Genomic DNA, 23,200 nt, shown 5'->3' on the forward strand with positions numbered 1-23,200 from the left:
CTATTCCAGAGTTAGTTCTTAACACTTAGAATCTCACTTTTATCAATGAACAAATGACAAGCAATTCAGTGTGGAATGATTCTGCAAAGTAAGAAAATCTCTTATCTTTAAAAGACAAAAGAGGGGCACCTGGGTGGCTCAGTCGTTAAGCGTCTGCCTTCAGCTCAGGTCATGATCCCAGGGTCCTGGGATTGAGCCCTGCATCCGGCTCCCTGCTCCGTGGGGAGTCCGCTGCTCCCTCTCCCACTCCCCCTGCTTGTGTTCCCTCTCTGGCTGCGTCTCTCTCTGTCAAATAAATAAATAAAATCTTAAAAAAAAAAAGACAAAAGAAATGCTGAAACAATCCTAGTTGCCAGTCTGCACAGAGAAGGCAGGTTACGATAAAGTTCCTACCGCTCAGAAACAAAAGTATCTGACTTAGGCTAACTATTCAAATTGGGATCAATTCTCCTTATTGTATAAAATATTTTTATGTCATTTGTAGTACTTTCTTTTAGAAAACATGTCACTGTATTAGCATCTTTAGTTGGCAAAATGTCTAGTTAGCTAACATGTTTGTCTCCATATTTCGGAGAGTTGGGTAGAGGTGGGTGCACTGGTTGAGAAATTTCACAGTCGAAATCACTCTGTCAGGTATTTGAAAAATAATGACCATTTAGAGGTTAAGTAAGTTCAGGAATTGACATATAAAAGCTTAGTTTTTCAAAGCATCAGGCCTATTTTCATGGTTGGTTTATCCAACTTTTCTTTTGAAGTTTGCTGAACTATTCAGCTCAGAAAGAAACTTATATAGATAGCTTACGTATGTTCCTTGTTTTCTTCTATTTGTGATTAATAAAAAATATCAAAACAATGAATTTAGATGAATGCAAGATGGATTCATTTTCAGATCCATTAATTTTTCAAGGATAGATTTTTTTTTCTGCCATTCATTGGTACTTTTTGATTTCTATTGAAAGAGACACAATCAAAATTACATTATCACTGCCCCAGAACAACAATCAGGATTGTATTGTGCTATTTTACTTTCCTGATTAATAACGGCTAAGATGACCCTGTGCAGCATAGTTACTATTCTTCACAAAATAACATCTGAAAACATTCATACTTACAAAGTTCACTATTTTGTATACTGTTTAGTCCCCAAAATGATTCCAACTGAATAGTAAAAAGAAAGAAAAATTCCCCCAAAATGACAAAAATGTGTCCAATTCCATCCCCAGGTAATTACAGTGCTACGTCTAATCATGTCTCTCTTATTCATAATTTTGCATGGATTTCATAGTCACAGAGATCTGATATTGAGTCCCATCTTGGCCACTTTGGGCTATGAGATTTGGGCAAATCATGTAATCTCTTTACACTTTGGTTTTTGAGCATGTAAAATGTTATAACAAACTGACCTGAGAAGAGGAAAGAATTTATGCAAAATATTTAAATATCACAGATGATAAGTTCTCAACAAAAATAAATATAATTATCATCTTCCCCAAAAGAGAATTCATTTTTAAATATTTTAATTGACATCCACAATGTGAAAATGTATTTTGAAGGCAAATACTCATTTTTATGACAATCACAGTTCATTTGCCTAAGGTACACAGAATTTGCATAGAACATTTTGTCACACGGACCAGAGTCCATTTCCCATTCTGCCTCTGGATTAATAGCCAATCCCCATCAGGGCTGAGAGAACCTCCTCCTGCGCTCAAGCTCTGTGGGTCCAAAAGAGCCAGGTTCATAGCTCTGAGGGTGACTCTCAGTCCCACAGGGATGTCAGGGAAGTGGTAAGGAGTGTTAACGAGGTTACTTATCAACAGGAAAAGAATCATTACAGAAAGAAAATTGCAGGGAAATAATGAAAATGTGAGAATATGAGGTGGACATTAAAACATGGGCTCCAAAAGCTCATGGGTTTAAATAGAGGCTTTTCCACAGAATACCTGTGTGTTCTTGGGAAAGTTTTTGAGGCCTTTGTGTAATGTTTTTTAACTACAAACCGGAGCTGATAACAGTTATCATATTAGGTTGTTGTGAATATTCAGTGGGGCAATTTAAGGTACTAACTAAAGTGCTTACCTATTTTGAAGTGTATACACAGCTATTGAAGATGGAGGAGACTTGTATTCACTGAGGAAAAATATGGAAAGACATAAAGTTAAAATAAAGAGGGCAAAGGTGGGTGAAAATTTAGTGTGTAAAATATTAATACTGAACAGATAACAAGTATTGGTGAGGATTCATGCATTGCTGATGAGAATAGGTGCAAACACTTTGGAAAATAATTTGGCAGTTCCTCACTATGTTAAATACGGAGATACCAGATGGCCCAACATTTTCACAGCTAGGTATATACCCAACAGGATTAAAGACATGTTCAGAGACAAACTTGTATGTAAGTGTTCATAGAGGCATTATTCATAAAAGCCACCAGGTGATGAATGCATGAACAAAACGTGGTACATGGTCAGGTGGGTAATGGAATGTCATTCGGCCATGAAAGGGACTGAGGTGCTGACCCGTGCTCCCACATGGATGAACTGGGAAAGCGCTGTGCCAAGTAACAGAAGACAGACTTGAGGGCCACATACTTTATGATTCATTTTTATGCAATATCCAGAATAGGGAAATCTAGAGAGGCAGAAAATAGATTAGTGATTGCCAAGGGCTGGGGGAGGGAACTGTCATTGGGAGTTTTTTGGGGGGATGAAGTTGTTTTGGAATTAGTGGTTATGGTTGCACAACTTTGTGAATGTACTAAAAACTGTGAACTTCAGAAGGATGGATTTTATGATATATGATTTATAGCTTGCTAAAACATTGATACTAGGAAAAGTAAGGTAGGAAAAAAAGCCCATTATGGCAAAGAAATAGTGAATTCTGTACAGAGAAAATCTGTAGATTCCAAAATAAATAGTGCAATTTCTTTGTATGCAGAACTATGATTAAAATGTGGTTTTTCTCCCTTGAGATCACTAAGTCACCTGAGTAGCAAAATATGCTTAACTAACCAGAATGAGCGTTGAAAGAATCAAAGTAAAGTAAATAAAATACAAAGGAATGAAGTATCATTAATATATTTAACATATACGTATTACATACTTAATCTCTGGTTGCTATGATTTTTTATGTAAATACCATTTTTCATATGAACATGAACTTGCTACAAATATAATGCACTTAGATTTAAATATACAAATTTAACTTTCAGTTCCAAAATCTATCTTCATGAGGTACTTTAAAAAAATACAAAGAGTAATACAATTTGTAATAGTTATCGTCTAATCATACCTCTGTTTCTAAGAGTTCTTCATTCTTTCTTAATTAATTACTTGACTCCAGCAGTGAGCACTTATGATCTGAGTTTCCCAGCTTCACATACAGCACCTTCCAAGTTTCTCTGCTTCTCCAAGTATACTTGATGGCTTATTTTGTGTGTATCTTTCCTCATTCTTCTGCCTGGACTTGTAAACATCACCATGATAACCATGCCAAGAGTCACATAAAACACTGGTATCTCAACATAAATAGAGCTGTAACTTGTGAATTAGCCGAGTACTATAATTTGAAAGAGGATGGCAAGAACATCTACAAAAACAACAACAGAAAGATAGTTAATAATGCATGAAGAGAAAAGAACCGAAATTTCACTCATCTGCTTGGCATGTTAGCTTTCACAGACACTAAATGCAATTCCTTTTCTGTAGTGACTTATGCTCGGTGTGAAATCTGCCAACTTAAGTCTCTTAGGTATTACCCTGTGGGGACTGATACTATACTCAGAAACTCTAGAACAGAGCAATGACCAAAATTTTTCTAATAAATTAGACATTTGCACTGATTGGTCAGTGTGGATCCACCATTAGCCAAGATTTGACCTTAGTTAACTGAAAACATCAATTTACCAGGTTACTGTAGAAGTTTCTATATAATTGCGGAATTATATGCAGAATGAAGAAAAAGTGGGCATATGTGTGCTTGTATGTTGTGTGTGTGTGTGTGTGATGTTGGAGAGTGTATTTTTAGAACACATCTCTACTAATTCTGAATTATCTATGGAAGCAGCAGTCTTGCCCCATTAGCTTAGATGTATAAAGTGACTTGGAGAACTAGGTCGAAGACACAGAAGCTGGACATAAATGAACAGTGAACCAGCCCATCTTCTTTGGCTAGCTTGTTGGTAACGGGGTTTAATGACAATAAAATAAATACACTTAAATCTACAGTTTATTAAAAATTAAGTATTGGGGTTATTCTGCTGTAGCAAACGAACAAAAGTTTTCCTTCTGAAATTAGTATTTAAAAAGGATCCAGCAAGTGTGAACTCACTGGAAATGCTGAAAAATGTTAACACTTGAGGGTTCCGGGAAATTTTTCTGAAGAGAATAAATTTCATGGAGCTTGACACCAGAAAAGGATGTTGCAGGCATATGTAATTCCATATTCAATTTCAGTGTATTTGTACTATCTCCAGTATTTTTGTCTTACAGTTTTTTCCAACACAGGGCACCAAATACCTATCTAGACTTTGAAATCAATCATCAGTGGTTTTCTTCAATGTGAATAATAACCTTTATGGGTCTTCCTCTTATTGCATATTTGATTTATTTCATACATCCACACAATAAGAATAATCTTGTCCTTTCATTTCTACCTATAGTCTAGAGAACAACTGATCTGTCTTGTGATTTGAGGTAACTAAACGGTATTCTAATGAACACACAATATTAAATTAATACTCTCCATAACAGTTCCAGGTACATGGAGGAGCACTGAAAAATGGGAATGAGACAATGAAAAAAACACACTCACTTGGATATTCAAACATCAAAATATCTTTTACGTGACTTAGTTTCAATATACTCCATTAGAATTCATATGCTAATCAGTATGATGTACAAATCATAATGCTGACTATAAATATCATTGACTCATTCTTTTTTAAGCTTTTATGAGTCTTATTATTAATGTTAATATAGATACTTGACCACATATCTTACATAATTAATCTTTTCAACTGGCCTTTTAGGTTACATTGGATAAAAGATCACTATTTCAGAACAGACAGAATTTTTCTCTTTTTAGGGGAGGGAATACATATTAAGCACATTCAATACCGAAATATTAAAGATATTAGATATCATTCTAGGAGGATGTGTTTCAAAAAGATAATGGTTCCTAAATTCTCTAAAACCATAAATAGCAAATAATTATTTTAAGCACTGGTAGCTGACTCCTCAAAAAAGTGTCCACACCTAGGATTAGATCTGAGATTCTAATAGGCTACAGATGACTGAAAGTTTTAATATTCGTTTAGTTTATTCTGTGGAGGGCAGAGAATGGTGTTTTCAAATGACCTTTCAGGAGTTATTCATAATGATTTTAAGCAAGTGTGCTCTGGAGAGCCTCTCGGATAAAACCTCCTCTCTTCTTTGTTGTCCATACACATATTTTCATGGAATTATTCTTCAAGCCACTATCAAAACTCACCATAATTAATAATTTCTCTATCCATTAGCCCTTTTATTCTCTTGTGTCTTTCTTAGACAAGATTTCTCAGTCCACTGCTTTGACAACATCCACTCTGTTGCCCTTTTGTAAAATATTCTATTTTTCTTTTTATTTTTTTAGAGCAAGAGAGAGAGAGCTGAGCTGGGGGCGAGGGGAAAGGGCAGAGGGAGAGGGAGAGAATCTCAAGCAGACTCCATGTCAGTGTGTGGGGCTCAGATCCCGGGACTCTGAGATCACGACCTGAAGCCAAATCAAGAGTCGGACACTTAACCGACGGAGCCACCCAGGCGCCCGCTCTTACCCTTCTGTGTTTGCACTGTGTTGATCTGGCCAGAGTAGCTAGAAAAGGTGGCAGAGCTGAGCTGCAAAATGGTGGCAAAGAACATGAAGTGGAGGAGGGCTTACCCACAGCAGTAAAATTGCTGCAAATATTGAAAGAGGTGTAGCTTAAACTGCAGTTGAAAGATATGACTTTAGAGGAGGGACAATTGTAGATCTTCCTGTGTGTTCAAACACCGTGCTAAGTGTGTAAATATTCCAGCCACACAGTGTGGCAGATAACAATATCTTCTTATGGAAGAGGAAATAAATCTCAGACAAATTGCATAACTTGCCCAACATCACACAGGTAGAAGGTGGGGGAGATACTTAGCACAAGTACCATTAACCACTGCACCACTGTGTATCACATTCTGCTATGTGTCGAGCAGTGTGGTCAGGACTTGACATATGTGTGTTGAGATGCCCCCACTGTCTGTTGGCAACACTACATGAGCCCGCACACTCCCCCACTCTCCATGGGAAGCCTGGGAATCATGTTTCTAGACACTTTGCCAGACACCTTTTTGGTTTAGATTCCCCCAGTGGGGGTTCCTTGCATGAGGTTTGGATGGCTGAAGACAGACGCCATGTTTCTCCAGTCACAGCAAAGCATGGAGAGAGGAGTTGGACAGGCATGAGGTACTCAAGGCACCCACAGTGCTCCTAAGCAAACTATTGACCTCAGCTCTGCCATGTGTGGTGCTTTGCTCTAATTTGGAAGTCTGCATATGACAAGAGTAAGAGCAAGAGGTGACTTTCCCAGACCTTTCCTTCAGTTCTTCTGACAGTTTGTAAGTAGCTATTTCCTTGTATTCCATCCTTCCCTGCTGGAATTTCCAAGGAATTTCTTGTTTTTCAATCCAAACATGGATACTGGTATTGTATACCTCAGAAGCCCCCATGTCATCTTTGGCCTAAATATACTTTTACTCTAGAGAATTCCTACCCCCCCAAGATCAACCTTGTACCCAAGAGATAATGGTAACCACCTAATGACATCTTTATAGACAAGTATGACATACCATGTCATCTTATAGTAGGTACAGGCTCTTATCTATGCAAATATTTCTGTTTAAAATGATAAAGGGGATCATAGTGTTGTGTATGTCCCATTTTTTAAGCAGAATGTAGTATTAAATTTGGTAAAGAAGTTTAAATTTAATGCCTGCAGAGTTCTCTGGATGATCCCACTTTTGTTTATTTATTTTAGAATGAAAGTGTGCAACATTAAAAAATTAAATTGTTGGTGGAGAAATACTAACACACCTAAAAGAATTATTTTCAAAGCTACATATTAAAGCTTTTGGGCCTTTTTATGATCTTTATTCTGCACGTGACTGAGTAAAGTTTTAAGACTTAAATTCCCTTAGGTCTCTTAATGGTTAGAGACCAATTTATCTGACATGATCACACAGTGGCAATGTGGGTAGGCTGGATCTCAGTACATAGTTTAGGATGCAGAGCTCCAACAAACTAGGAACATGTGTTGGGAACTGGAACAGTTTAACAGAACACTTAATGATTATTTGGTTGAAAATCTCTGTAAAGGGAACAAGGCATTGGCACACCAAGCCTGCAGTGTTCTTTCTTATAAACATTTCAGTGAAACAAATAGGGTTCATTTGCTTTTTACACCTGCCATTTCACCATTTGAGTGGTTGTACACTGATATTTACAGTGACCGACTCTGGTTCAGGAAACAGATGCACTTTTTAAAGTGCACTTAGTTATCAGAAAAAAGGAGAAAGTAATGTATCAAATGTAAATGTTTTATATATAAGATAATATATCAGCTAGAAAAACAAACGACAGACATGTACACTGAGGCATTATTTAATAGTCAAAAATGTATATTGTTTAGACAGTCACAGAAAGACAAATCCTCTGACCCCACTTATGATATATCTAAAATAATAGAACTCATCAAAGCAAAGAATAGAATGGTGGTTGCCAGACACTGGGGGAAGGGGAATGGAGAAGTGCTGATCAGTGTGTATGAAATTCCAGTTATGCAGGATGAAGAAGTTCTGGGGGTCTGATGTCCCGGTCCTGTAGGTGGTAATACTGTGCTGTAACCTCGAAAATCTGTTAAGACGTAGATCTCGTTCTAAGTGTTCTTTCCACAACAAAACAAATACATATTTTTTATTTTTATCTATTTTTTTTAAAGATTTATTTATTTATTTGAGAGAGCGAGAATGAGAGATAGAGAGCATGAGAGGGGGGAAGGTCAGAGGGAGAAGCAGACTCCCCGCCAAGCAGGGAGCCCGATGCGGGACTCGATCCCAGGACTCCAGGATCATGACCTGAGCCGAAGGCATCGCTTAACCAACTGAGCAAATACATATTTTTTAATAACGTGCCCAAAATACATATTTTTAAATAATAGACATATTTGCTAAAATAAAGGGTTATTTTTTCCTCCAGAAATATCTGTACTTTCAATTGACTTTAATGTTCAAAGGAAAACTTTGAGTTTCTGAATCAAATATATGATTTACACCAGTGATTTTCAATCATTTTTAGAGCAACAGGACATTTTAAAAATATAAAACAAAAGTATTAATTTAAAGTAATGTTTATTTTAATTTCAAACTATTTACTATTTGTATGAGCTTTAGGAGACTAAAGAGAGAAATCTACAGAAAGGATTCTGCTTAAAGTAGCTTCATCTGTGGTGGTTATTGTTTTTTTTTAATCACAAGATTCAGCGTTAAATATCAAATGAAGGTTTCTAAGAATGATTAGAAAGCAGATTTCTTATTCATTGTGAAAACCAGAGGAGATTCTCTTAAGGATAAATGTTCAGCACCAACAATCAGGTGGTTGGAGCCAACCACCTCTATATTTGAGGAGGTAGTAGAAAATGATGAGATAGACACAGGCATCCTTCCAAGGGTAAGTACGTGCTCACATGCGACAAAGGCCTGAAGGCTTCACCAAGCCCAGTCCATCGCATATGGTTAGAGAGCAGCATCCTCCTGCACCCACAGGCATAACTGCCTCATGGCTCAAAAGCAGAGCAGATCTTTTACTGGACATCTTGGCTGGCCATTTAGTACCAGGAAGAGGCCCATTTTCAATGACCTATGTCTTTCAGTAGAACAAGGAAAAAAATCAGATTGGCACATTTTTGATTGATCGTAGAAGACTGTATATTCTAGGGGCGCCTTGGTGGCTCAGCCGTTGAGCGTCTGCCTTCGGCTCAGGTCATGATCCCAGGGTTCTGGGATTGAGCCCCACCATCAGGCGCCCTGCTCTGCAGGAAGCCTGCTTCTCCCTCTCCCACTCCCCCTGCTTGTGCTCCCTCTCTCGCTGTGTCTCTCTTCTCTCCTGTCAAATACATAAATAAAATCTTTAAAACAAAAAAAAGGTATATTCTAGTGTGAGGGACAAAATAGAGAAGGTGTTTTTGTCTTGAGGTCCTTTTATTGAAAGCACATGATTAGTGTAGCTCTGAAGAGTTGGTTTTCAGTCTGTACCTGTTGAGCATTAAAATCGTTAGGTTCTATTTTCTTGGGTTGACAGATTATGTCTTCTCTCTAGAAAAAGGTCTATCTTCAGCATAAGCAGGATGGAATAGACTTGAGCTTTCATTTCTGTGTTTTATAGAAGATCTTCAAGGGTTTTATAGCTAAAATGGAAGAAAGCTTTGTAAAATAAAACAAAAATTTAAGAGATATACAGTAGCATGTGTTTGGTACTAATTGTAATGATAATAACTAGAGGAGGCATTTATTGGAAACATACTGTGCACCAAGTACAGTGTTAAGCACCTCAAAGTATATCATATATTTAAAGTCAGAACAGACAACCATGTGTTATAATTACTGTCATCCGTTTTGCCTGTATGAAGAAAGTCAAGTTCAAAGAAGTCATTGCAGTAATTTTTAAAAATATTAATATAGATATTTCACTCTTCTTAATTTCAATATAAGTTAATAAAGGGGCAGTTTTACATATGTATTTGCTGAGGGAGAGGCACCATTTGACATGGCAGAGTGGGGAACCACAGACAGTCTTAGACTATATGAAATATGGAAGACAGAATTGATCAATTCTTCCTTTCTCCATAGGGTTGCTGTGTTCCTATTTTAAAATTCTCATCTTTCCCAACTTACTTTCATTTATAGGAGCCATGTTACAATTCTAGCCATTAAATTTTAAACAAGAATTGCTGGATATGGGGCGCCTGGGTGGCTCAGTCCGTTAAGCAGCCGACTCTTGGTTTCGCTCAGGTCATGATCTCAGGGTCCTGGCATCGGCTCCACACTCAGTGAGAAGTCTGCTTGAGGTTCTCCCTCTGCCCCGAGCCTCCACATTATGTCTCTCTCTGTGTAAATAAATAAATAAATCTTTTTTTTTAATATTTATTTATTAGAGAGAGAGAATGAGAGATAGAGAACATGAGAGGGAAGAGGGTCAGAGGGAGAAGCAGACTCCCCGCTGAGCAGGGAGCCCGATGTGGGACTCAATCTCGGGACTCCAGGATCATGACCTGAGCCGAAGGCCATCGCTTAACCAACTGAGCCACCCAGGCACCCAATAAATAAATCTTAAAAAAAAAAAGAATTGCTGGATAAGATTTCTCAAAAAGCTTTTTAACAAGGGATAGTCTCTGTTCACATGCTGATTTTCTCTTTGCACTGTATTGCTTTACCTTCTCTCTGCCTGGAACTCATTATGATACCTAGAGATATAGCAGATATACAAGAGGTAAGATGCAGAAAAGCCAACTGGTACCGTAACGGAGCAGAGACAAAGGAACCTGGGTTCATAATAGTGTCATGGAATCACCGTACCTGCCTATATCTTCTCATCTTAAGTGAAAAAAAGAAAAAAAAAAAAGCCCACTGTTTTTTAAGGTTACTGTTTGGTGGATTTCATGTTCCTTATATGTTAACATAGTCCCAACCGATACAGAATTAGGACCTGCAAGTAAGGTTCTGCAAATAACAGAGGTTCCAGTATACGACTACCACAGCAGGAGAGGGTGGGTGGGGAGGACACACAGGCTGTCATCTGCAGTGCTGGTGGCCCTATAGGCCACATGTTGGCCAACTGTTGGGAAAATAAGAACAATTCAGAATACTGACTTGCTTTTGTAAATTTTTACTGATTTTAAAAGAAAAATGGTGATATCAGATTGGACCTATCCACTTTACACACAGAGAGAGGAAAATTGCATTTCTAAGAGAAGAAGACTAACTTATATACCATCATGGATGTAAGTTTACATAATTTTTAGCCTACATGGCTCAAAAGGATTGTTTCTAAACACCGAACAATATCCATAAGAAGGCACAGCAAGTGATTCAGTTGTGCCTGGAAAACGTTACCATAAAATTTTCTATTAAGAATTATCTGATACAAAGCAGGGCACTAACGAAGTTGAGAACCCGGGTGCCATTAGGACACGGTCTCTGGATTTCCTCAAGGCAGTGACCCTTTAGGGATAGCATCCTGTGTAGAACGCAGCAACCTTTACTTGAAAGCAACTGTCAGGACCAACCACCTTATCTAGATAAAATCTGGAAAGGGGCACAAGAAATTATCCACAAAAAACATTTTGTTAGAATGGGTCTATATCAGCTTGTCGTTGTTCAAGGGAGTTCAATCTTCAAATAGCAGAGAGTTCTGACTTGATGATAATTTCTACTAGAAACTTCCAGTGTCCCAAACAGGCTTTCATCACAAAGAGGCCACGTAGTATAATGCTGGCCAAAGAAATACAACAGGGAACCAACATTGGGTTGAGGGTATCATCCATTTTTTTAAGGAAGCCAACACTGCTATCATTCTTTTTTATTTTCTGCTCCTGGATCCTCTGCTGTGTCTGCACTGTCTGCCTCCTAGCTTCTGTAAAGTGTTAAGTGAGCCCCAATGTGGGGCTTGACCTCAAGACCCTGAGATCATGACCTGAGCAGAAATCAGAGTCGGATGCTTAACTGACTGAGCCACCCAGGCGCCCCTACCTACATTCTTTAAAAACTGTTTCAGAAATTTTTTTTAAAGATTTATTTATTTATTTTGAGAGAGTGAGAATGAGAGAGAGAGACAGAGACAGAGAGAGCACACGAGAGGGGGGAGGGCCCGAGGGAGAAGTAGGTTCCTCGCCGAACAGGGAGCCGGATGCGGGACTCGATCCCGGGACTCCAGGATCATGACCTGAGCCGAAGGCAGACGCTTAATGACTGAGCCACCCAGGAGTCCAAAAAACTGTTTCAGAAATTAAGGAGAATTTATCACAGAACAAAGTTCTTAATGAAGCACTTAAGATCTTAGGTTTTACCTATCACTTCCAGGGATTTTGACATGTATGAATAATGGGTCTGGGAATGCTTTTTTATTAAATCGAGTATCCAGAAAAAAAAAAGCCCACTTCCAAAATGTTTATTAGCTTATCCTTTTTAAGATTAGTGAAATCACCATCAAATATAAATCAATTAATTAAAATGTGTAAAACTTTGGAAGGAAGCACTAATAAATAATAAAAATCAAGAAATACCCCAAGCAGCTATTCCTTGGACATAAGTCATTCTGTCACATCTTGAGAAAATGACAGTATGCACTATTAGCTATGTCCCCATGAATAATATATCTGCCAACTAATAATAGATTTGCTCTTAAAATTTCTAGGCTTCTTCCAGATATTCTCCATTGCTTACCTTCCAACAATAGCCCGTGTTCCTAAGACTCTTCACTCATTTTTAGGAAAATCACTGGTAGGGTTTTGAGCTCTGTTTCAAGTAGATGCTATTCGCTTTGGGTAAATCGATTGATATCTCATTGTCTTACTTTATCTTTGCTTCTCAAATTATAGTTTACATACTTATAGGGATATGATGTAATGTACAGTGTCAAGCCATGGGAGACTCAAATGCTTATTAATTTAAATAAAGAATGAATTATTATAAATAGAAAAGTCAGAAAAAATTCTATGACTTTATGCATTAAATTTCCAAAATAATGTAACCAACAGATTGTTGAGGTAAAGTTTCACATCCTGATCTATGATTAATTAATGGAAAAAGGGACATTATTTCTTATTCTCAGCCTGCTCACATATTAATTTATTAACATAATTTCTTATTTCTCTCATTAATTTACCTTCTTATTTGGGAATACCAAAGGTTAATAAAAATGATTCTCAAGATATTTATTTGCCATTTTCACTTCTTGAGTTATTTAATACATTTTCAGAGCACAAAGCTCTGCAAAGTACTTCACTTTTAGGTAACATTTCCTCATAGCTAAAGGTACTTTTAATACCTTTGTCCCTATGCTCCTATGCCAAAATGTTATCTTTTGTTATCTGGAACAATTTAAAGAGTCCATGCTAGACATGTCAGTTCACCTGTATTTATCTGGAAGGCGAGTGAATGATCTCTTCCTCGTCCAGCGACAGAACACAGATAAATAGGAATAGCTGGGAGATGGGAGTGTGTCCACAAGCCGAAGGGGCTCATGGGCTACTGTCTGGACCAGTCTCCTAACGCCAGTGGGCATTCACTGGACCAGTCAAGGAGCTGTCTACTATAGATAAGATTATGTTCTCAATGCTTTGGGGATTTCTTGGGATCTAGACATCATTATCAGATTAGACAGGACAGTAAATTAAATAGGAACTTTAATTTTACTCTAATATCCAGTAATTTTGATAATATCTAAAAATCTAGTTTGATACTCTAATATCTAGTATCCCCACCAATTAAATAATATCAAATAGATTATATATCCTTAATTTGCTATTCCTAGAATTTGGTATGTAACAAGTACTTAATAAATCTTTGTTAGTGGTGATGAGATGTATATACATGTATGTGTATATACATGTAAATAAATAGCTGTTGGGGTCATAAGTATGAGTGAACTGTGACAAGCTTCCTTGTTTATTTATGAGACCCAAACGGTAAAAAATAATTATTGAGGTAACAAACGCCATTGACAAAGGGAGGTAATCAATCGCATTGGAGCATTTCTTCCAGTAATTGATGCATCTTTTGGTTTGGTTTGTTTTAATTCTATTCATGATTTAGATTAGAAAAGTGAATTATGAAACTGAGAAAGCCACTGGACAAGACAGGCCTGGACTGACTGACTTTGGTCACTTACCAATTACAAGTAGTATCTTCTGTCTGTTTTTATCTTGTGGTTTCCTGCTGAGCATGTAGAGGAAAGGATTAGATGACAACCAGGGAGATTACATGGATGAGGTCAGAGGCACACAGTTTAGTGTTATCTTTCAGAGCACATATAAGGCCCTCAAATTGTAAAGCCTCATTTCTCTGAGAAAGCTTGTAAAAGGAAGAGAAAAACAGCAAATCATAAATCTGGCCCTCTGCCACTATCTAGAGCGGCAGGAACCATACCAACTTAATCCGTGTGAGTTACAAAATCAAAACATAATCTCACATAATCCGGATTGAATTTTGTTCCCTTCAAGTAAAGAATTTTATGCAGCTACTTTTCCAGTAATTTCAAATATTTTAAAATATTTATTTATTTATTTATTTATTTATTTATTTGAGAGAGAGAGAGAGAATGAGAGAGAGAGAAAGAGAGCACATGAGAAGGGGGAGCGGGAGAGGGAGAAGCAGACTCCCTGCTGAGCAGGGAGCCCGATGCGGGGCTCGATCCCAGGACCCTGAGATCATGACCTGAGCTGAAGGCAGACGCTTAACGACTGAGCCACCCAGGTGCCCCAAATATTTTAAAATATTTAGAAACATTTCATCTTATATATTTGAAAATTTTTATGTATGTATTTTATTTTAAATATATTTTGAATACTTTACAATATATTCAATTTGCCTAAGAACTAGAGCTGATTTGTTGTATAAACTACCATCCATAGTCAAAGATTTCCAATTATCTCATTAATGTCCTTCATAGCATTTCCCCCCTAGTCATGCACTTCATCTAGTTGTCTTGATACTTTAGTTTTTTCTAAACTTGGATAATTCCTCAGGCTTCATTTGTCTTTCATGACATCGCTATTTTTTAAGAGTCCAAGCCAGTTTTTCCATAGAATAACCCTTGGATTTTGTTTTCTGATGTTTCCTCGTGATTAAATTTTGATTATGCATTTTTTCCTTATTATCACATAAGTAACATCATATCCTTTTCAACAGATAACATAGGGAGGCAGACGTTGTCAGTTTAATCAAATTCTTTTGATGTTGAAGATGTTCACTTCTTTTTGCCCATTCTAGAACTTCACATAAATTGAATTGCTCAGTATGTATCTTTTGTGCTTGGATTCTTTAACTCAACATAGTGTGTATTAGGCACAGTCACAGTGTTTCATGTCTCAATAATTTGTTCTTTTTATTGATTAGTTATTACCCTCTAAATCAAAAGTCAGTAACTTCTTTTTCTGTAAAAAGTCACAGAGTAACTATCTAAGGTTTTGATGGCCACACACTGGTCTCTATCACATAAGTGTCTTTCTAATTTTTTTATACCTTAAAAAATATGAAGATCATTTGTAGCACTCAGGCCGGTTAAACAAAAGCCTCAGGTCAGATTTGCCCAGTGGCTGTAATTTGCTTAACCCTTACTATAATGAATTTATGAAAATATGTTTTGTCATTTACTTTTTGATGGATGTTTTTATTATTTCTCATTTTGAGCTATTATGAGTAAAATTACCATGGACATCTCTGTAGATGTCTTTCTAGGGGTGTATCTTCTTATTGTGATGAAATATGCATGACATGAAACTTACCATTCCAACCATTTTCAAGTGTTTAATTCAGTAGCATCAAGCCCGTTCCCAGAGTTGTGCAACCACCACCACTATCCTTTTCCAGAACCTGTTCCTCAAGAAACCGTACCCATTAAACAGTATGTACCCCTTCCCCTCCCTCTGAATGCTTTTATTTCCCTTGTATAGACACTTAAGTGTAGAATTATCTAGGTGTTAGGGCAGGTATATGTTTATTTTCATAAGAAATTGCTAAAGAGAGTCCCAGAGTTCCAGCCGGTTCCTAGGGCAGTCCTGCAGTTGCTGCCTCCCCTTCCTTTCAACATGACAGGTGCCACTGTGTCCTCTCTCTGGGGGGTGGAGTGGCTGCGGCCACCTCCAAGACCATGTAGTGCCCTCTGAGGGGTGAAGCTGCTACTGCAGGTGCAGCATACCAGCAAGCAAATCACCGCAGACAAGCAACACAAGGGCATCATTATCAACTGCGTGGTTCCAGTCCCCAGGGAGCAGGGAGTCCTGTTCTTCTGGCGTCGTAACCTGGCCCATGTCATCAGATACTTCCCCACCCAGCTTCTCAACCTCACCTTCACAGAATAACACAAGCAGATCTTCCTGGGTGCTGTGGACAAGAAGGAATCTGGCTTCAGGTGGTGCTGCTGGGGCCACACCCTTGTTTTGTGTATCCTTTTGAATTTGCCCGTACCCGTCGAGCAGCTGATGTGGACACAGGAGCTGAAAGGGAATTCAGAGGCCCCAAGGGCTGCCTGGTTAAGATCCACAAATCTGATGGGACTGAGGGCCTGTACCAAGGCATTCATGTGTCTGTGCAGGGTATTCTTATCTACCCAGATGCCTACTTGGGCACCTATGACTCTGCAAGGGAAGGCTTCCAGATCCCAAGAGTACGCACCTCTCCATCCGCTGAATGATCACACAATCCGTCTCAGCACTTACTGCCTTGACTTCCTATACCTTTGACACTTTTAGTTACTGTGAGGTGATGCAGTCAGGGCGCCGAGGAACTGACACCCGGTGCAGGGGCACGCTTGACTGCTGGAGGAAGACTGCCCACCAGGAAGGAGCCACAGCTGTGTCCAAGGGTGCACGTTCCACCATTCTCCTAAGCATGCGTGGTGCTTTTGTCCTTGTGTGAGGAAATCACCAAGTTCACAGAAGTTACGGCCTAATTTTTCCCTCTGTGAACAAACATGTTGTATTATATAATATCTCGTGGGCATTCTTGACAGCCTGTTGGCTGTCTATCAATGGCAACTCTTTACTGGTTGAAAATGGGAAACAGTAATATTCAGCTGACCAGTTTTCTCCCCTAAAGCCATTTCCATGATGATGGGACTCAATTATATATATATATGTATATACACTTAAAGATTTTATGTATGTATGTATGTATGTATTTAGAGAATGGGGAAGGGGCAGAGGGAGAGAGAGACTCTCAAGCAGATTCGGTAGTGAGCACAGAACCCTGGGGCTCCATCTCATGACCCTGAGATCACAACCTAAGCCATAATCAGGAGTCTGACGCTCAATCAGTGAAGCCACCCAGGTGCCCCCAATTACATTTTTTATTTCAGTCACTCTTGATAAATAAATTTGAAGAAATAAAATATATCTGAAATTAAAAAAAAAGAAATTGCTAAAGAATTTTCCAAAATGTTTCTTCCATTATGCTCTTCCACAAACCGTGCATAGAGGTTGTAGTTGTTCCATATTCTCACCCACGTGACATTATCATCTGTTAGAACTATCGCCATTCTACCCGGTTTTGTCTACCATTCCATGGTGTGCTGCTCCCCATGTGGTAGAAACTGGCTGATGTCTGCTCTCCAGATTGCAAAGAGGGGAAAGAGCACATGAGGGTTGAGGAGTATCTGGAGGGAATGTTATTCAGAAGATGCACCTGTCCTTTCCACCCCCAGCCCTGATACAGACTTGGGCTGCAAGTCCACAGGTGGCAGTGAGAGAAGCAGCAAAATGTGCTTTTCATTTGGGCAGCCACTTGTGCTTCTTTAATCTTGAAGTTAATGGATTAGAGAAGAGAGAAGAATGGATACTTACAGATCATTACCATACTCCTTCAGACTTTCAAAACACGTTACACCTTTCCTTTTTCAATATTAACCTAAGATTTCTGAGTAGAAAACAATCTGATGTTGTCATATTCATTTAAAAACCAAAAAGGACTGAATAACTTAATATATTTTATACTTTTGTGTGATCCAAGATAATATTTCCCTACAGAAAGAAAGAAAGGAAGGCAGGAAGGCAGGAAGGAAGGAAGGAAGGGAAAAGAAAAAAGAAAAAGAAAAGAAAAGAAGGGTTATCCCTGTGTACCTATTCTTGAATAATGAAATATTAGTACTGGTGGGAAACTTCACCAAGACCCATCCAGGTGATAATGGTCTTCTCCACAATGCATCATAATGAACAATTATATTATTTTCTTCGGATATTTTTAAGTCTGTGGAATAGAATTTCTTATAAGGCAGCCATTCCAAGTCCAGGCAATTCGAAGTGATAACAAGTGGATTTTTAAAATGGACCTAATATTCATGATCATAATATTCATTAGTGTCAAATGATACTTTTATTATTTTAGTATAATAAATTTTGGCCTCATTTTGGCCTTTTCCAAAACTTGTTGGGCTGTTTTGTGGTTTTTAAGAAATATCTCAGATTAGCATATTTTTTCAATTAATATAAAAATAGTTATGTTCGTTATTTTGATTAACATGACACTACTGAATAAAAATAATTACTTTTGATAAAAGTTTCTGAAATGTTAGCTTTTCCTTAATTTATTCTAAAGTATAAACTATTGGGGCGCCTGGGTGGCTCAGTCGGTTAAGTGTCCGACTCTTGATTTTGGCTCAGGTCATGTTTTCACAGTCCTGGGATTGAGCCCCGAGGTGGGCACTGTGCTCAGTAGGGAGTTTGCTTGTCTCCCTCTCCCTTGCCCCTTTCCCTGCTCATGCACCTTCTCTGTCTCTCAAATAAATAATAAATCTTTAAAAATAATAAATAAATGAAATAAAATACGAACTATTTATAATAACTTTAGTAAAGTTAATGAAAGTTGCAATGAAGTAATAATTTCTAAGCCAAAATCAAGTGTATAATCTTTTCCTTTAAGTCACTTTTGAATACTGCATTGAATATTTCAGGTATCTAGAGTACTATTTGGTCAGTAACTGTGATTGAAATTCTCTACGTAATACCTTGGAGGATTAAGTGTAGCTTCCAAATTACTTAATTTACAACCAGTATAAAGCTTAACCACTCCATTGAGGTCTTGTTGGATTTGAGGGTCTAAGTAAATTCCTGATATAATGCAGAGCTCTTTAACTCATTCCAAAAATTCAACCTACTTTGCTGACCTACTTTAAGGACATTAGGATGTTGTTTCAAACAGAACCCAGTTCACAGGTTTGGGAACTCCCTTTCAGAATTCTAGCATTTTCCTGAACAACGTATGCAGAGCCCACATGCCTTCTCTGATGAGTTTGTCATATATTTTACTGCCCAAAAATAATTTCATTCTGTGTTTTTTTTTTAAGATTTATTTATTTATTTGGGAGAGAGAGAGAATGGGAGAGAGAGAGAAGGGGCAGAGGAAGAGGGACAACCCTGAGATCATGACCTGAGTCAAACAAAACCAAGAGTCGGATGCTTAACCGACTGGAGACACCCAGGCGCTCCTCATTCTGTTTTATAATTTTTGGTAATTCCAATTTTAACAAAGTCTCCAGAAATAATTTTTCCATATTCTTGTATAAATTATTTGGTTTTCATTTTAATTTAAGAATAAATGTAAGCCTCACTATTATGAATGACAGATAAGCTATAAGAAGACACCATCATTAGTCATTATGGAAATGCAATTTTATTTATTTATTTATTTAAGGTTTTATTTATTTATTTGACAGAGACAGAGACAGCGAGAGCAGGAACACAAGCAGGGGGAGTGGCAGAGGGAGAAGCAGGCTTCCCCCCGGGGAGGGAGCCCGATGTGGGGCTCGATCCCAGCACCCTGGAATCATGACCTGAGCAGAAGGCAGACGCTTAACGACTGAGCCACCCAGGCGCCCTGGAAATGTAATTTTAAATCATAGTGAGATAATACTTTACACTTATTAGTATATCTAAGAACAACAACAGCCATAATAAAATAACTGACAATATTGAGTGCTCATGAACACATGGAACAACCAGAATTCTCATGCTTTCCTGGTGGAAATGCAAGATGGTACAGCAACTTCAGAGAAAAATTTTGTCAATTTCTTACTGCGTGAAACATCCATCCCAGCAATCCAACTTTTAGGTATCAATCCAAGAGTAATAAAAGTGTTTGTCTATACAGGGACTTGTATGAGAATATTTTAGCAGCTTTATTCACAAAAGCCAAAAACTGGAAATAAAAGGAAAGTTGGTAGATAAACAAATGGTGATATATATGAAAATACTACTCAAAGTTTTTAAAAAGCAACCGGTTATGATACATGACATAACATAGACAAATCTTAAAAGCATTATAGTGTAAGATGAAAGCCAATTTTATGCCAACAAATTAGGTAACCTAGGTGAAATAGACAAATTCCTAGAAGGACACAGATGACCAAAGTGGACTCCAGAAGAAATAATTTGAATAGACCTAGAAGAAGTAAAGAGATTAAAATAATAATAATAATAACATTTCCCCCACACAAAAGAGTGGCTTCACTGGTGAATTCTCTCAAATGTTTAAAGAAACATTAATACCAATAATAATTAAGAAAACTATTACACCTAAGGAACAGTTTAGCAAGTTTGCAGAATACAGGTTATAAAAAGTAATTAAGCGCTGCTAAATGCTACAGCCTAATGAACCATGAAAATGCAATGGTATGCGACATAAGCCAGACACAAAAGGCCACACGTTGGGCGATCCCATTTATATACAATGTTGCATGTAGACCTTGGGAGTGGATCAGTGGTTACCAGGGGCTGAGGTGGAGAAAGAGACGGGATGACAGCTGACCGCCTGTGGGCTCGGGGTTTAGTTCTTGGGTAATGAAAATGTTTGAATTATGTAGTGGTGATGGTTGCACATCTTTGTGAATATACTAAGAGCAGCCAAATTATGAGCTTCTAAAATGTGGATTTCACAGTATATCATTTATATTTCAATAATAAAAGATAGTAAGAATAATAAACAGTAGTTTTAACGACTGACCTTCCTCAGGGTGGGTAAGAGGTCTTATTCCTTCATTCCTTACTGATACTTGGTATTACCTACTTTAAAATTTTGCTGTTCTTCCAGGTAGAAAGGGTATTTCATTGTGGTTTTATTTTGCATCTTGCTAATCATTTTGTATCTCTAGTTTTGTTTATTAGACATCAGTATCCTCCATTCATGAATCTGTTCATATTTTCCCTTCTGAATTACTTTTCTTTTGCATGTGATGTCTTTTAAGCTGTAATTTATAGCTATTTTTACATGTGATGCAAATAACTTCTCTAATGTTTTACATGTATATTCAGTTTGTATGATGCCCTGTGATAAATGGTTTGATTTTATTTTTTTTAAATATTTTATTTATTTATTTATTTGAGAGACAGAGAAAGCATGAGCAGGGGAGAGGGAGGAGAGGCCGAGGGAGAGGGAGAAGCCGACTCGCCACTGAGCGGGGGTCCTGATTCCGGACTTGATCCCAGGACCCTGGGAGAGATCATGATCTGAGCCAAAGGCAGATGCTCAACCAACTTAGCCACCTAGGCATCCCTATGTAGGTCTTCTTTTTAGTCTTTCTATAAATATGTTTGCTCCCCCCCCACCTCCCCCAAGTACTTAAATAGCTTTTTCAAAAAATGACTGCTCTCTATTTTATATAAATTTTTTATATTTGCCTCTTCTCTTTCAAAATCTATTTTTGGTCTAAAGCGGTGTAATTAAATTTTGTACATTTGTCCTGTTTCTAAAGAGCAATACTAAAACCTCTTAATTAAAATAAATCTGTGTAGACTGTATATAATCTACTGATAATCACAGTTTGATTTATTTCTTTTCATCTCTACAGTGTCATTTGTGTAGTTTTGATTGTCTGTTTTGGTCACGTTAATTAGGCCAGCTAGTAACTCATATAATACTGAATAAAAAGGTAGTGGCCTCTACAACCTGGTTCCTGATTTTAAAATGTTTCACTAATATTTATGATACTCCAGTGGTTTTTTGTTGCTAAGACCTCTTCGTAATAGAACTCTCCCAAACTAGCTGTAGAAGTTGAAACAAAATTGACTTTGTAGGAAGATGCTGTTTGTCCAGGAAAGAAAGCACAGAAGCACTGCTGTGAGAGAACAGCTACCAGAAAAAACCCTATGGATGAAAGAATGACATTCCATGAATTCCCAGGGAAGTACTTTATCTTAACGTTTAGTATCTTTATCTGACCCACTATTTCAAAATCCCTTAGAATTGAGGATAGTATCTAATCAAAACAAAGTTTTATGTTTCTTAAGAAGCTACTGTATGCTAATTATGATAATATGACGATGCTTCCTGCCAACAATCGGAGAACACAAAGACAGTTTCGCTTGCAGTAACATATCTGTTGAATAAGTAGCCCATCCTCAAATTATTTCCTTTTGACATTATGTGAGATCATTTATAGAGTTGTATGTTCGTCTGTTGACATTTCCTAGGGCTTTCCTTTACTTTCATTCTCCCTGAATTAATTGTTCTACATGTTTTCATGTTCAACTGATTATTGAATCAATGAGGTGGAAGGAATCATAAGGCAGAGGCCCAGAGAGGCTGACACATGCTCAAGGTTAAACATCTATTTAGTGCCTGGAGCATTGCATATTTCTTATTTCCCACAATGCCATTTCTCCACACGGATCTCTCTTACTATTAAACACTTTGTTGAGGGATTACTTTGTGCCAGATGCGTGGAAGATTTTTTTTTATGCATCACCACATTTAATCCCCACAATATGGTTATTTATCTTTTTAAAAATTTATATATGAGCAAGCATTGAGAGAATTTACGTATATACTACCCAGAGTCACCCAACTTCTCAAGGATGGGATGGGGATCCAGGCAATCCAGCTTCAGTTTTCCCACGCTTCCCTCCTCTGCTATGCCACCTGCTACCCATGAAGAATGACTTCTACATATTTCTGTATTTAATGCATATATAAATATGAATTCAGAAGCCCAATTTTAAAGAATTATTGCACTCTGAAACTAGGACACTTACACTGATGGATTAAAAAGTGTTTGCACCTTGATTTGGGCCAACACTAAGGATTAGTATATAAGGAAGTGGATTTCATATTCACTTGAGTTTATTCTAGATATGAAAATCTCCCCCAAAAAGTATCATTAGCTTTTACTCATAGAGTATTTTTACAAATAATATTTTCAAGGTGCATTGATTGGGGTTGACATATTCACAATCTGCACGACAGAAGCTACTTCATAGCTTCTACAGAGCTATTAAGCCTTCTATCAGGGGCAGTGGGATTTAGGAAAGATCCCACCGAACTTTCCAATAAACTCTACATACAATGAACTCCCAATCAAAATGAGGGCCTTGATAAAGACATACTAAAATTCTTTCTCTACTACCATTTTTATATTTGATGCAGGTGATACACTT

General features: G+C 37.6%; 1 pseudogene; it reads left to right on the forward strand.

Moving 5' to 3' along the window:
• The window catches only part of LOC112808041 (ADP/ATP translocase 2 pseudogene), a 51,928-nt pseudogene extending 35,234 nt beyond the window's left edge, over positions 1–16,694 (forward strand).
• Positions 16,695–23,200: the final 6,506 nt, after the last annotated feature.

Source organism: Callorhinus ursinus, unplaced genomic scaffold (assembly GCF_003265705.2).
Source record: "Callorhinus ursinus isolate GAN/ISIS: 27379988/994484 unplaced genomic scaffold, GSC_fseal_2.0 scaffold32, whole genome shotgun sequence".
In the NCBI taxonomy this organism is placed as follows: Eukaryota; Metazoa; Chordata; class Mammalia; order Carnivora; family Otariidae; genus Callorhinus; species Callorhinus ursinus.